Source organism: Limanda limanda, chromosome 4, assembly GCF_963576545.1.
Source record: "Limanda limanda chromosome 4, fLimLim1.1, whole genome shotgun sequence".
Classification (NCBI taxonomy): domain Eukaryota; kingdom Metazoa; phylum Chordata; class Actinopteri; order Pleuronectiformes; family Pleuronectidae; genus Limanda; species Limanda limanda.
The window spans coordinates 2,490,566-2,500,943 of record NC_083639.1 but is presented as its reverse complement, the minus strand read 5'-3'; the positions used below and the strand labels follow the sequence as shown (position 1 = coordinate 2,500,943).

At 40.6% G+C, this 10,378-nt stretch overlaps 1 protein-coding gene across 1 annotated transcript in view; it reads left to right on the top strand.

The window, feature by feature from the left end:
- The window catches only part of smarcd1 (SWI/SNF related, matrix associated, actin dependent regulator of chromatin, subfamily d, member 1), a 320,795-nt gene that overhangs the window by 94,676 nt on the left and 215,741 nt on the right, over positions 1-10,378 (top strand). The window lies entirely within an intron of this gene.

Below are 10,378 nucleotides of genomic sequence, written 5' to 3'. Positions count from 1 at the left end.
TTCTGTAAATGTTCTACAGATGAAAGACTTGCCTTGTGACCTGTCTTGTTATTCTCAGTCCAAGAATAAACTACACAAAAAAAACAAACAGCACAAATTGTTTCAGCTCCAAATTTTGAGGAATAAAAGCAGTGGAGAGTCTCTCTCTGTAAAATTTGAAGGAAAAAGATGAATTGGTAAAAACTTTTCCTAGTGAATCCATGTAAGATGAGTGAACAGCCGTAAATTCCCCTTTGCTAAACCAAAAATAAAAGATGACACTGCTCCAGCATCCTTCCATGTTCAGCGGAGTGGAAGATGATAGAATTGTCCGGTGGGTAAGAGACTAAAGACTTTCTACTGTATCTCTGTCAAGTTGTTGGGTTGAGGATGACTTGCGGCTTAAGGGGAGGGCAGTGCAGACCTGTCATCAAGTCTGGGTCACACAGCACTAGCAAACAGTTCTTCTTGTTCACTGAATTCGGGTTGGAGTATTTGAGCATTTAATGCAAGGAAAGTACTTCCAAGTACCGGAGTATAGTGTTGTTGGTACTCCAAGTAGAAATTTTAACAAACACAAATAACTGTGTAAATGCTAATGGATCCAGACCCAGTTGTAAAACTATCCTGACTGAGTCTCTGAACATCACCATGAACAATGTAAGCAGTCGGGAAACTGTTTTGTATGTATATAAATAGATAAATAATTCTACCTGAGAAGAAGATTAATATACCTAGTCAAGTAGTCTCCCTGGTGTACAAAAACAACCCAACCTGGTTGGACTATGTAGCATCTTAATAAATTAAATGAATAAAACCCCATATACCCAACAGTGTGAAGTCATTTCCTGTCACGCACACAGAGGCTGCAAGGTGCTTTTCCATTCATATGATGGTGATAGAATTGTGCAGCATCACTTTCGGTTCAGGTTGATTCCTGCATTTAAATGTGTGGTGGTTATATGATGTGTTTGTGTGTCTAATGCTCGCTGCAGCCAGTTGTTCCCACAGAGGTTCACTTCATGTGGACTCAGGATCAACAAACTACCACGTCGATTAGTTCAGTTAGATGCTGTTGTGTCTAATTGTCTGGAGAAAAATACAGATGCCTGATGAGTTCCATCTGGATGAAATGTTGCATGAAAGAGGTCGAATTGCACTCGACAGCGCAAGTCTCCACCAGGGCCCAACAATCCTTCACATGACTGTATAATTTTTATAGAGAAAAAAACAGATACACTAAATTCTACCATTAAAAATCCATATGTAGGCATCAGGCCCTTAATCCGCATCCACAGAGATTAATGTGTTCCTCCTAGGTCCATCCCTCTACTGAGTTTGGTTTTGCATATATTTTTGCATAGGCCTAAAAAATATAGCACCATAAATAAATCAATTTATGCTTTTTTTGTATTTGTAACAAGAGACAGAACTTTGGAGACACAGTAAAAAAAACTCAGCGTAGAGTAGACGGACTATTCTTCATCTGCGTGGTTAGACGAGTTGAAAGGCTTTCTGGAAATTCAGGTTTTTAATATCAAAGCATATCAGGCATTTAGAGAAACAGATGTTGACCAATGCAACTTGCTTGTAAAGCTAATGATCAGACACAAGAGGCACAAACTGGGGATGCATTCAGCCCTGTTTTGAAAGTCTACTTACATGTTCAAGTAAACCTCAAGAGTTTTCCTATTTTGTCACATAGGCTAGTCGGGGTGTTTATCCGGGTAATTACAAGGTGATAAGTTACTGAGGACATCACATGCCCCATCACAAAAAGAATAATAACGACTGTGAAGTGACAGAAAACCATCGTGCCGTATAATTACGACTCTTCTCTCAGCCAGGCCTGCTGCCACTGACAGCTCGAGGCCGAGCTGGCTTCTTAGTTGTTACCACTTTGCTTGACTTGGCAGCTCCACAATTTGCAGTGGGATAAGAGGGTTAGAAAATATGGGTTCGAGGAAATTAATGACCCCTTTGGATTTCTACGGGATCTGCAGCCGTGGTGTCGAATAAAAATAAAATCCCGGTGATTCATCCAGTGTTATTGTATCAGTAACAACCAGACAGTGTTTCTGTCTGCACCTTGCGGTCGGAGGCAGAAGAGTGGAATTTGTGTCAGGCACCCCCCCCACCCCCACCCACTGTGCACCTGGGCCCGGTAGCTCCTCAGCTGTTTGGCTTGGCCACTGCTAAACACAGCTGCAAAACATAACGGTGGAAACCAACCGATGTGATTTCACCTTTTTACAGTCAGCTGGGAAATAATCCATTTCCAAGGTAAACCGCAGAGCAATGTTTCAAAACACAGAGAGGAGGAAAACAACAAGAAGTCCTGAGGTGCTCACCTGAACGTGGAGGGTAGGTTAACCTCCGCTGGGACCGTGGTGCTCAGATTGTTTTTGTTTTGCTTTGGACGGCTGGTTGTTTCCTCCTCTTTCCAGTCATCATTTTAACATTCAGCATCTGACTGAGGAGCTGTAAAATTTCATTTTTAGAGCAGACCTTTAAAAACGTCATCAGTTCAGTTCTCAAACAAATTACGCAATGTCTCATTAAAACATTATTTATTATCAGTGTTATTTATTTTAACCGTTAAAAAGAACCCAAGAATTTCAGGATGAAAAAAGGGAAGAGAAGCAGTTTTTTGAAAGTGTATCCAGATCACATCACACACATCTTTCCAATGAATGTGCATTAGATAACTGCTCAGCAGGGACATAATGACGACTTCATTAACTTTTCTTTCACTTGATCCTTCTCCCTCGTCGTGACCTGGTGCTTCTCATTATCCATTCTGACCTGAATGAACCCACATCAGACGCTGATCTCTGACCCCAGACTCCACGTCTTCTGGAGGACACAGCTTGTTTTTGGAGGCTGTGATTGATCTCGAACCATCAGCCTCACTCTTATCCTGTTTCAGTGAATCTGGTCCTCATTGAGCTTTGTGCAATAATGATGTCTGGCTGCCCTGAAAGCTGGAGGACACATAAAACTGTGCATCAGCCTCAGACACACTATTGTTTTTCACTTACACGGATTGAACATTCAATCTCCTGCTTTATCGAAAGGTTTTACACATGACACATGTTTAAATCTGCCCTTAATTTATTACCGTCCTCGAAGTTGCACAAGTGAAACCAATATCTGACATGAGCCGGATTTCATGCAAATCCACTTACAAGAGGACCCTGTAAGAGTTCAGCGGCCATATCGCTTTGAGAAGGACGCGCAGTTTGCCAGTGAGGTTGGAGGCAGGACAAGTGGCAGTGAGTGATGGAGACTGGAAGAGTCAGCCTGCGGCAGATCTCTTCAGCAATAACCCATTCAATCACTTGTGTGATCTTAACCTTACAGCAGAAACATGACCCGGTTTAACAAGCCACCAGAACTGACAGATCGCACTCAGGGGAACGCGTCTGTCACATCGAATCCCCCAAAGGCCTCAAGTATATTAAAAAAGTTGTCTTGTAGGAAATGTTGCAAGTTACTGTTCATCTGTTGTGTTTTTAGGTGCGAAGAGCAGATAGGATTATTTTCATTTGTGGTTTTCTGGGATCTGTTGTGTCCTGTGGGAAAGAATAAAGTGGTTTTGACTATAACTGTTAGTTTTCAAGTATTCTAACAGTTATAGTTACATACAGTTACTTTTTCAGATTCACTTTCATACAAAACATATATACTGAACACATATACACAAAGATATACATATATCATCGATCAAACCAAACATCTTTGGCTTATGACCCAATCCTGTGGTTCCAAATGGAAGAACTAGCTTCCCTTTGTCAACAACTATGCAATACTAGGTATATAATAAGTATATAATGTTGCTTAGACTCACCAATGCACACAACTCAGAGGGATCTATTATAGGTGTCACAGGGGTGCCTCACAGCAAGAAGGTTCCTGGTTTGAATCCCAGTTCAGCCAGGGTCTTTCTGTGTGGAGTTTGTATGTTCTCCTGGTGTTAGCTTGGGTTTTCTCCGGGTTCCAGCCACAGTGCAAAGACATAAAGATTAGGGTTGGATTGATTAAAGACTCTTAGTACTTATACACACTTAATATGAACATGTGGTTTTTGTGATCTGAAGTGAACAGCTCTGAGTGTGTGCGTTCACACCTGGCATTCAAATGTGGCCCCACATGCTTCTCGTGATCGGGTCTCAGATCGGATCTCACCTCCCTGCTCTATATAAACAAACATGTAAGTCATTTCTGTCCACGAAGACCAGGTTGTGTTGCTTTTTACCAAGTCTGAGAGAACGGGTGTGTTTGATGTCGCTGTGTGTGTGTGTTTGTTTGTGTGTGTGTCTTTGTCGTCACGGGTGAGCGAAAGTGAGGTAGGGAGACGAGACAGGAGAATCTAAATGAATCTCGTGCGACTTCCCTGTGAGGAATGATTTTACAGATTTAATTATATTTAATTTATGTGGCGATCAAATCAGCAAGAAAAGAAAAGACGTTTGATTCATAGTGAAGCTGCACCGGGTCAGAGGACATCAGCTGAGTGGGAGGTCCTTCATATGTGGCCCGCGACGGATTTACGTCCCCCCTTTTAGAAGAATGTGGACACATGTTGCCTCCGAATCTGGTCTGGTGTGATCGGATCTATATCCAATCTGAGGAATTGGCTCCAGCTCCTCTGCGATCCTTAGATGGAATTATGTTTCTCTTCATGTATCATCACTTGTTTTTGTCATTTCAGAACGAGCCCTTCATATCTACTCTGGGAGTCGGCCAAGTTGCAACACCATGTTTCTGCAGTAGACCCGATTGGACAAACCAAGCATAGAAAAGGGTGTTTAGTCGGGTTTTACACACAAAGATTCTGCAATCTCTAACCTCACCACTAGGTGCCACTGGATCCTACACACTGTTACAAAGTAGATAAAGGAAATTACTAGCTGTTTCGCGGTGTTGGTTCTGTTAGGTGGTTGGTAAAGTAAACAAGCGTGAGGTCATGACAGAGAGGAGCCCCCTTGTCTGTTTGGCATCAGATGAAGCAGGAAAGTGCAGTCGCTGCACTGTGGGCAAAACACATTTCATTTGTCCTTAAGCCAAATAGACACATTTCTCAATAGAAACTCATTTGTTTCAACTGTGGCAGTCAACCTATGGCAGATGCTATCTTTTACGAGGCAGCTGCAGCTCATATTCTTATAGAAATAATAGGATTTTCTTAACAGGGCCTGAAATTTGAATGAGTGAGAGCGGTTGGACGTTGCCCGTACTACTGCACTGATGTCATCTCAGTGATGTGTGCGTGTGTGTGTCTGTGTTCACTGCATATGCAAGATTTTTATGGGCAGGCAGGAGATGGGAGGGGGGGGGGTGAAATCCTTCTGCTGTGTTTTCTATTGAGTCTCCATCCAAAAGCAGCGCTGACTCTTTCTTACCAGAACATTTATCAGACTAAACCACCAAACTGTATGTGGTTTGGAAAATTGGTTTAGCTGAAAGGAAACTCCTTAGGGCTTGTTTTGTTTTTCTTTTCTTTTTTTACAGTCTATAGGAACATTCTTCCAAAAGTCGTATTACAGGGGTTTGGGTCCTTCGCAGTCCAACCCTCTGAGAAGTCTACAGAAAGTCAAACAACAAACTCAAGAGATTTATTTTCATAAATGTCAGCTCAAGCCTCACATGTGTTGCAGAGATCCATGTGAACGACGTGAACTGCACACAGGACGGCTTTCATGCTTTTTCTCCCGTGGCCCTTAAGAGTTTCCTCATCACATTTGTTGCTGGATTGACACAATTTTGGACGTGATTTCTAGTCTGGAGGATTTCAACTGCTTGTTCAGTGAAGGAATTTTGGCCAGTTTACTTGTGTATGACCACGTGTCACCTTAATTCTTGTGTTACTTGGTTTGATACCAAAATATTAATTAATTCAAAGTTTCACACAATGAAACGATTTTTATTTTATTCTCAACAGAGGTGCTTTAGGAAATGTTCTCATTCTCCATCTTTCCAACACAAGATCAAAACTACTCTCATGTTGGTCTGTTAAATATGATATATTAGACTACAACTATAGATGGTTATTTTTCAATGAGGATGTATATCATGTAACTTACGAAGCTTCAGAGGTGGTGGAGTTTGTTGCCTCATCAATCAATCAAAGCTTTACTTATAAAGCACCTTTCATGCAGGTTAGTGCCGAGATTATGATCGACAATATGATGATAAGACAGACATGAGGAAAAAAGACCAAATGAAACAATTAACACAATTAAACCAATTAAACCACATTACAGAGCCATATGAGCTGTTTCCCACTTTTTCCATTTTTATGCTAAGTAGAAAGTAACTGAAAACACAGCACTCACACTTTACTTGACTAATTTGACATTTTTTGATTTAGTACTTTTATTCCACTTGATTTCAGAGGGGGAATGTTGCATGAAATAATATAACGTAACTGACGTAACACACCATGATGTGACATAGAAACAATGCAAACCTGACGTAACAGAACTTAACCTAACACAACATTAAATGAGATAATATAAAATGACGTAACATACTGTGACGTAATGTAACGTAGCATTATATAACTTAAAGTACACATTGAATATGCATTGATATACAGTCAATTAAATCACCCAACAGTTTATACAAATAGTCAGAATTAGCTCCTCTGGACGTATCAACATCATTAAAATATTGCTTTTGTGTGAATACTTCATATTCATGTAATTTAAGCTGATGTTATTTGCACTTTCTCAACATATGGAAGGCAGTACTTTTATTTGTAACGTAGTATTTTTGCAAAGTTTATGCTTTTGACCACACAGCTCTTCTTGTGACCCTTTGGCGGCTGCCCCATTTCCGAGGCTGGAAAACCGCTGGACTGAACTACGATAATGAAGTAATACAAATTAACCTCAGTTTAATACCATTAGTTCAGATAATGACTCAAATTAACCTTGTGCAAACACACACACACACACAAATGCATTCCAGAATGAAATCATGCTTTTTACTCGACTTGCTGCATCGGGTCTGTGTTTTATCTGCTCGTGTTCTGTGGATGTGTTTAATAATCATCCACTGGGACTGATTACTAACAGGCTAGCCACTGCGCTCCTCTCCGCCCTGACAGTCTACTTTATGGCCCACAACAGAAACCACGACCCCCCCCCCCCCATACCATGCTCTCAGTTATCAACACCATCCAGCCATCTCCAGCTCGGTAAATCTATGCGGTTCCGGCTGGATTCACTGGTTTCAACAAGGTTTATTAAGGTTTCGGAGTCGGCCCAGCGACATATTGCACACATCATTGTGCAGATAAATGCTGTTCATCCACCCTCAGTTTTTCTTTCAATCAGTGTCTGTTCCTTTTTTGTGTGTGTGTTGGCTTGTGGGGGTTACAGACCTATATACTCCATCCAAGCCTGGAGGATGACCTCATGGGGCGAGCAGCTGCCATCACCATTCTCGCAGGAGTTAATAGGAACAGTATGTAGCCTTTGGAACAGACTACCTCCTGCTTTCTTTCTCTCTTTGTCCCCTCCAGTTCAGCACCAAAGGGCCAACTAACATAATTTTACCTTCCTTCATAGCGTATTTATATTGTTTTCACATTTCTCGGAAAACCGCCTCCCTCCGTTCTCATTCATTCTGCCTCATTTTAAAGATGTATGACAAGTTAAACCCACCAAGGCAGGGTAGTGTAATGTAATCCTGATGTAGTTCTAATCAATAATTTAGAATTAATAAGTACTTGTAAGTGATTGACGTGACAGCCCCATTTATCAATCCACTCTGCGGCTTCCTACAACTCAACGGAGCTCTTTGTTGTCTTTCAGCTTTTGTTTTGCTCTCATGGCAAAGAGCACTCTCTGCTCTCCGAGCTCCAGTTTGGGCTGCGGCACGCATGCATCTGTTTTTTAGAGATAAAGCTACAAGAACGAAGAAGTCTTTGGGTTTTCACCCGATGATTGCAACATTTTCAAGTTGTTTCAGCGTAAAATGAATCTAAGATGTTACTATCATGTTGTGCTTCAAACACATGCTTCAGGAATCAATGAATTATGGATTGGAGATGAATCAGCTGGAGTCTACAAAGGCAAAGCAGTGTCACCATCTCCATGTGTGACAGCAGGCTGACTGGAAGACCCTCGTGAATTTAAAGGCCTCTTGTTGCCTTCAATGTTTTTCATTTTGAAAAAAAGCCTCTTATATCCAGAGCCTTCAAGTCTTGCCTTTGTGAATTAGCTTGTTAGCAGCTAAATTTGCCCTCAGCTGATGCCGGCTTTACTTCCTGAGGAGGCTCAGGTCCTTCCACGTCTGCAACAAGATGCTGCAGATGTTCTATCAGTCTATTTTATTGTATTCTAACAATACCATTACCATCATATCATCAGTACTATTACCATCATCTTGCCACTGCACCTTATCTACCTATTTTATTGTATTTTATCTTGTGCTTTGTGTTTTTTTATTCTTTCTACCTCAATATTTTTAATTTTATTCTATTGTATTGTATTGTATTTTATTGTATTCAAATATACCGGCTGCTATGACAACTTCATTTCCCTTCGGGGATGAATAAAGTACTCTATCTATCTATCTATCTATCTATATGTGAAGTTGGTTGAGATCATCTAATCAACAGAGCTAAAAGGAGCATGAATATTGCTTTTGATCATGTTTATTAAACTTGTTTTTCCATTTAAGCTCACTTCAGGACTATGTACAGAATCTTTTTATGAGTGTTGCATTTGTGAGAAGGTATATTGTAGAAAGTGACATTTCCATGCCTTTTTTAAAATTATTATAAAGCAGGTCTAGATGCTGTAAAAATACTGTGTATGTATGAAAGCACTCACCATCTGTGGAGAACTGCAAACAGCCCATAGTCAGAGACTGTGCCTTGAATCCAGCCATTTATTAGATTTTATACTTCTACTCCACTTGATTTTTGAGGGGAATATTGCACAACATAATACAACGTTACTGACGTAACTTAGCTAAACATAACATTAAATAATGCAACCTAACGTAATGTAACGTAACATTACTTAGCGTAACTAAACAAAACATAAAAAACATAACACAACGTGAGGTAATGTAACGTAGCATCAAATAACATAACATACACGTTGCATACGCATTGTTACACAGATAATTAAAAAGATAATCCGTAGATCTGTAGTTTTGTGATCAAAATCTTTTTGTAATCATTTTAACACAATTCTTCCTCATGCATGCAAAGATGAAAACTGACTTCAACTGAAAGGCCTGCAGTCATTGTGTAGAAGCAGGTGTAAGGATTTTACAGATGTACGATATCTCTGTGGAGCATGACGCTTCGCTTGCTTCAGTCATAACACAGAAAATCTGGATTTATATATATGTCTATATATATTTAAATATTCCTCTGTTGCCTCCTAACTGCTGCTCTTCTCGGCTCATTAACTGTCAGAGCGACTGCGAAATCTATTTTGTTGGCCGGCGGCTGTGCGCTCTCACGATGCTGTGTGCATCCAATCTGATATCCTTCTGTTTCCAGCAGTCGGAATCTCTTGGGTATTGTGTGAGCCTTGTGACAGTTATTTGGCAGATGAAATGGCAACGCACTCACCTTCTATCTGGGCTTTGAATCAAAGGAACACCAGAGACACGACAAAATCCTGCTGGGCCAAAAGCCCCCATCTTCTGTTTGCTTTTTTACAAAAAGTCAAACTGCAGCTTTGGGACAGAACCACAAATAAACTCTCATGTCTGCTCGTCTCGGTTGCTCCCTCCACCACTTTGTCCAGACTGAGATATCCCAACAATGATTCAGTGACCATGAAATGTTGTACACACGTTCGTGGTTACTCTGTTGATGAATCCCACTGACAAGTGGGAGCCTCTGACTTTCCTTTTAGCGCGACCATAAGGTTAATATTTGTGGTTTGGCATATTTTAACAACTATTAGATGGATCACCGCGAAATTTGCTACAGACTCACATATCCCCTCAGGACGAATAGACTGAAATTTTAGTACAAAAAGACATTTAGTCAGAACAATTGTATGATTTTCTCTCCCATAAACTGTGATTAAAGTTGGACAACCTGTCTCCATTTAATTCTGTTGAACGAAGATGAACCTAAAACATCTAGAATTAGGGCGGAGCAAATGTATCAGTGGCAAACCTCCGACTCCCATTCACTTTCAATCTGTTCGAGTGGGAAAGACGAATAAAATATTTGCTTCCTGTGACGAGGCAAATCACTGCATGGCTTTGCAAGGAGTTTAACTTCGGTGACCTTTGACCTTCGATATTGTGAACGTGCCCTAAGGGTGCCACCATCTTGTGCTGTTTGCGTAACTGAATGATGTTTAATACCATGTTAAAGTGGGAACTGCTGGGTTTCTTTGTAAATTGTATACTT